The sequence below is a fragment of the Schistocerca gregaria genome, chromosome 3, assembly GCF_023897955.1.
Source record: "Schistocerca gregaria isolate iqSchGreg1 chromosome 3, iqSchGreg1.2, whole genome shotgun sequence".
Classification (NCBI taxonomy): Eukaryota; Metazoa; Arthropoda; class Insecta; order Orthoptera; family Acrididae; genus Schistocerca; species Schistocerca gregaria.
Window position 1 is genome coordinate 845022688 of NC_064922.1, and position 6700 is coordinate 845029387.

Genomic DNA, 6700 nt, shown 5'->3' on the forward strand with positions numbered 1-6700 from the left:
GACGGGTGAGAGGTACGCCGATATGTTACAGAATCGCATGATCCCCAGCCTGGCTGATAAACACCTGCTGGAACGTACGATGTTTATGCAGGATGGCGCTCCACCCCATATTGCTAGAAGCGTGAAAGATCTCTTGCGCGCGTCGTTTGGTGATGATGGCGTGCTCAGCCGCCACTTTCGTCATGCTTGGCCTCCCAGGTCCCCAGACCTCAGTCCGTGCGATTATTGGCTTTGGGGTTACCTGAAGTCGCTAGTGTATCGTGATCGACCGACATCTATAGGGATGCTGAAAGACAACATCCGACGCCAATGCCTCACCATAACTCAGGACATGCTTTACAGTGCTGTTCACAACATTATTCCTCGACTACAGCTATTGTTGAGGAATGATGGTGGACATATTGAGCATTTCCTGTAAAGAACATCATCTTTGCTTTGTCTTACTGTGTTATGCTAATTATTGCTGTTCTGATCAGATGAAGCGCCATCTGTCGGACATTTTTTGAAGTTTTGTATTTTTTTGGTTCTAATAAAACCTCATGTCATTCCAAGCATGTATGTCAATTTGTACCTCTGTATCTACATTATTCCGTGATTTATTCAGTCTTCAAATTTATTTTGACTTTTTGATCACCCGGTATGTCCCCTAATAGCGTGGACAGTGCAATAGGGAGTGCAGTAAGCCGCGGACTATATTGCTTCCTCCTTGTACTGACAAACATGCAAATGCTTCCCAACACACGCACCAAAACACAACATGCCGCGGACACTCAGCCAGTTCCAAAACAGCATGTTGACAGCCAGCACAGCGCAGTGCTCTGAAACTGCCTTCCGACTTTGTAGATGTTACTTACAGAAAAACCGGACTATCAAGAGTGTCTGCAATCACTACTATCTGTTACAGTGACAATATCATAGATAGTGACAATATCACAGACTGCGAAGAGACAGCAAAAATTATTTATATTTCATTGTCTGAAGTTAAGAACACCAAATGCCATGCATAAACGTGTACCAAAATTAATACCATTTTGTAACAGACTGTTAATAAAAGCCGGCCGGAGTGGCCGAGAGGTTCTAGGCGCTTCAGTCTGGAACCGGGCGACTGCTACGTTCGCAGGTTCGAATCCGGCCTCGCGCATGGATGTGTGTGATGTCCTTAGGTTAGATAGATTTAAGTAGTTCTAGGGGACTGATGACCTCAGATGTTAAATCCCATAGTGCTTAGAGCCATTTGAACCATTTTGGTAATAAAAGATATTCATTATTCCTTATTGTGTTGAAATATTTCTGTCATAGTGCTGTCCTGCACCTCAAAACAGACAACTTTTTCGTACTATGGTAGAGAAACATTTTTCTGCTACCGTGGACGGTTTGGCAGAATTAAAAGCAGAATTCAGTTAATATGTTAATAAAACTAAACTCTGTCCGAACAAGCCTCGGAAGACCCAACCGTACCGACCGACCGCCGTGTCACCCTCAGCCTATAGGCGCCACTGTATGTGGATATGGAGGGCCATGTGGTCGGCACAAGGCTCTCCTGGCTGTTGTCAGTTTCCGCGACTGGAGCCGCTACATCTCAGTCCAGTAGCTCCTCAATTTGCCTCACAAGGGTTGAGTGGGCCCCGCTTACTAACAGCTCTCGGCAGACCGGACGGTCGCCCATCCAAGTGTTAGCCAAGCCCGACAGCGCTTAACGTTGGCGGTATGATGGAGATCAGTGTTACTATTGCAGCAAGGCCTTTGGCCAGTACACTCATAAATGGATGGCGTTCCCATGGGGTCCACTCTATTACGAATGGTTCAAATGGCTCTAAGCACTATGGGACTCAACTGCTGTGGTCATCAATCCCCTAGAACTTAGAACTACTTAAACCTAACTAACCTAAGCACATCACACACATTCATGCACGAGGCAGGATTCGAACCTGCGACCGTAGCAGTAGCACGGTTCCGGACTGCACGCCTAGAACCGCGAGACCACCGCGGCCGGCACTCTGTTACGATTTCTGGCAAAGGTATTCATGAGGGATTTTGAACAGGAAGCTCTTGAAAATACTGCACTGAAGTCCACATGCTGTTTTCACGTTTGTTGGTGATCGATTTGTAATGCGGTCACACAGGAGTGAAAGGGTTCAGGAGTTTCTCAAACGCCTGAACTGCCTGCTTCCTAGCACCAAATTCGTTATGAAGTTGGAAGAAACTGGCGAAATCCCCTTTGCGGACGCCCAAGTCAAGCACAAACCAGACGGCACAATGTGACAGAGTGTGTACAAGAAAAGTACCTAAGCTGATGTGTATTTCCACTTCTCCAGTTTCCATCATCCTACACAGCGTTACGATGTGTTATGTATACTGATCTTCAGGCCCTGTGCAATATCTGTCGAAGAATGCATATTACGGGAGCTCACCCAGGATAAGGACGAACACTAACCGGACACCCATATGTAATGCGAAATCGAAAATGGTTCAAATGGCTCCGAGCACTATGGGACTTAACATCTGTGGTCATCAGTCCCCTAGAGCTTAGAACTACTTAAACCTAACTAACCTAAGGATATCACACAACACCCAGTCATCACGTAGCAGAGAAAATCCCTGATCCAGCCGGGAATCGAACCCGGGAAACCGGGCGCGGGAAATGCGAAATCGACCACAAGATGTCAGGATTGCAGGATAGGCGGACACTTCAGCATAAGAGGAGGCAGAGGGGTTAGTTTATTTTTTATTTTTTTATTTTTTTAGGTCATCAGTCTTCTGACTGGTTTGATGTGGTCCGCCACGAATTCCTATCCTATGCCAACCTCTTCATCTCAGAGTAACGCTTGCAACCTACGTCCTCTATTATTTGCTGAATGTATTCCAATCTCTGTCTTCCACTACAGTTTTTGCCCTCTGCAACTCTCTCTAGTACCATGGAAGTCATTCCCAGATGTCTTAACAGATGTCGTATCATCCTGCCCCTCCCCTTGTCAGTGTTTTCCACATATTCCTTTCCTCTCCGATTCTGCGTAGAACCTCCTCATTCCTTACCTTATCAGTCCACCTAATTTTCAACATTCGTCTATAGCACCACATCTCAAATGCTTCGATTCTCTTCTGTTCTGGTTTTCCCACAGTCCATGTTTCACTACCATACAATGCTGTACTCCAGACGTACATCCTCAGAAACGTCTTCCTCAAATTAAGGCCGGTATTTGATATTAGTAGACATCTCTTGGATAGGAATTCCCATTTTGCCAGTGCTAGTCTGCTTTTGATGTCGTCTTTGCTCCGTCCGTCATTGGTTATTTTGCTGCCTAGGTAGCAGAATTCTTTAACTTCATACCTTCGTCTGCTTCGTGACCATCAAGCCTCATGTCAAGTTTCTCGCTGTTCTCATTTCTGCTACTTCTCATTACTTTCGTCTTTCTTCCGTTTATTCTCAATCCATAGTCTGTACTCATTATATTGTTCATTCCATTCAACATATCATGTAATACTTCTTCACTTTCACACAGGATAGCAATGTCATCAACGAATCGTATCATTGATATCCTTTCGCCTCGAACTTTAATTCGACTCCTGAATTTTTCTTTTATTTCCAACATTGCTTCTTCGATGTATAGATTGAACATTAGGGGGAAACACTACATCCCTGTCTTACACCCTTTTTAATCCGAGCACTTCGTTCTTGGTTGTCCAGTCTTATTATTCTCTCTTGGTTCTTGTACATATTGTATATTACCCGTCTCCCCCTATAGCTTACCCCTATTTTTCTCAGAATTTCGAGCATATTGCACCATTTTACAATGTCGAACGCTTTTTCCAAGTCGACAAATCCTATGAACGTGTCTTGATTTTTCTTTAGTCTTGCTTCTATTATCAATCGCAACGTCATAATTGCTTCTTTAAAGCCAATCTGATCGTCATTTGGCACATCCTCAATTTTCTTTTCCATTCTACTGTATATTATTCTTGTTAGAAACTTGGATGCATGAGATGTTAAGTTGATTGTGTGATAATTCTTGCACTTGTCAGCTCTTGCACTCTTCGGAATTGTGTGGATGATATTTTTCCGAAAGTCAGATAGTATGTCGCCAGACTCATACATTCCACACCAACGCGAAGAGTCGTTTTGTTGACACTTCCTCCAATAATTTTCGAAATTCTGATGGAATGTTATCTACCACTTCTGCCTTATTTGATCTTTAATTCCTCCAAATCTCTCTTAAATTCTGATTGTAATACTGGATCTCCTATCTCTTCTAAATCGACTCCTGCTTCTTCTTCTATCACATCAGACAAATCTTCCCCCTCATAGAGGGCTTCAATGTACAGTATAATTCCCGTTGTACTCTTAATGTTACCACCCTTGCTTTTTAATTTTTGACTTTCCTATATGCTGAGTCAGTCCTTCCTACAATCATTTGTTTTTCGATTTCTTCGCATTTTTCATGCAGCCATTTCGTCTTAGCTTCCCTGCACTTCCTATTTATTTCATTCCTCACAGATAATGTATCTCTGTACTGCTGAATTTTCCTGAACATTTTTTTTTTTACTTCCTTCTTTCATCGATCAACTGAAGTATTTCTTCTGTTACCCACGGTTTCTTTGCAGTTACCTTCTTTGCACATATGTTTTATTTCCAACTACTGTGAATGCCCTTTTTAGGGATGTCCATTCCTCTTCAGCTGTACTGCCAACTGAGCTATTGCTTATTGCCACATCTGAAGCATTAGAGAACTTGAAGCGTGTCCCGTTATCCCTTAGTACTTCCGTATCCCACTTCTTTGCGTATTGATTCTTCCTTACTAATATCTTGAACTTCAGACTACTCTTCGTCGCTACTATAATTATTGTGATCTAAGTCTATATCTGCTCCTGGGTACGCCTTACAATCCAGTATCTGATTTCGAAATCTCTGTCTGTCCATGATGTAATCTAGCTGAAATCTTTTCGTATCACCCGGTCTTTTCCAAGTATACCGCCTCCTCTTGTGAGTCTTGAACAGGGTATTCGCTATTACTGGCTGAAATTTATTACAGAACTCAATTAGTCTTGCTCCTGTAACCTTTTCTTCTACTCTTTCCCCTACAACTACATTCCAGTACCTAATGACTATTATATTTTCTTGGCCCTTCATGTACTGTATAACCCTTTCAACATCATCATCATATACTTTCTCCATCTCTTCATCTTCAGCTTGCGATGTCGGCATGTATACTTGAACTATCGTTGTCGGTGTTGGTTTGCTGTCGATTCTGATAAGAACAACCCTATCACTGAACCGTTCACTGTAACAAACTCTTTGCTAACCCATTATACCATTTTCTGATGCTGTCGATATTACACTATACTCAACTGACCACAAATCCTTGTCTTCTTTCCATTTCACCTCTCTGACCCCTACAATATCTAGATTGTGCCTTTGCATTTTTCTTGTCAGATTTTCTAGCTTTTCTACCATAGTCAAGCTTCTGACAATCCACGCCCCGACTCGTAGAACGCTATCCTTTCGTTGATTATTCAATCTTTTTCTCATGGTCACCTCCCCATTGGCAGTCGTCTCCCGGGGATCCAAATAGGGGACTATTCCGGAATCTTTTGCCAATAGAGAGATCATCATGACACTTTTTCATTTACGGTGCACATGTCTTGTGGATACATGTTACGTCTCTTTAATGCAGTGGTTTCCATTGCCTTCTGCATCCTCATGCCGTTTGAACAGTGTTGATTCTTCCGCCTTTACAGAAGAAGCTCTTCTTAGAGCAGTTGAGAAGGCAGCAGTGGCAATACGACGTAATGTGGTGTGAGGTACCAATGACAGATGGTTTGTTCGGTACGGGTATCGTGAGAACGAAAGCCTAAGTTGTGGCCCTTCTCCGTGATTGATTGCTTCGTTCGTAAGTTACGCGCCAGAATGATGAACTTTTGTTATTACTATTAGCAAAACTAAACAGTGAATTTACTTGCATTTGTTACAAAAGCACCTCTCAGTAGAAGGTTATCATTCCATTATTTCAAAAGTGTCAGTTACCAGCAGAATAATAAAGAGTTGCTAAAGGAAAAGGCAGTCGAAGATCTTCGGATTGCGCCTACCTTCGATGACGGGCGAAGTGGTACGGCTGCAAGGAGCTGGTTCGGCATATCGGAAGACAGACATATTGTCTGGCTTCGTCGGTATCGGTTCAGAACTTAATCAGGAATCTCTTGTTACTTGAATGTGCAACTGAAAGCAGTTTATAGTAATTACGCTAATACGCATTTTATTGTTTCGTTTATTTTCGTTGGAAGTGTGAAGAATTGAAATTATTAGTGATTCATAAAATGGAAAATAATTGTGGAGTTTCTTGTATTCTGCTAATAAAAAAAAAGAGTGGCATCCCGTAAAAACAAAGTAATTGAAAATTATATTAGTCATACAATTAATCCTCGCTAAGAGTTTATTAAAGCCTCAAGATAAAGGATTCACGACCGACGTGCTGTTTCCAGAGTAGAAGACAACCACTATAGAAGACTGCAGGTTGGTGAACATTAATTAGAACTTATACATTGGTGGAAGCAAATTGGCACCTCGCATGTACTGCAGTCTTAGTACAAAGGAGATCAGTGACACGTCATATGTCGTAACACAGAGGAGGTATGACGAAGGCAAATTTTCGAGAGAAAGGGTTTATCACACCCACGTATATAAACTACAGGCCATTAAAATTGCTAC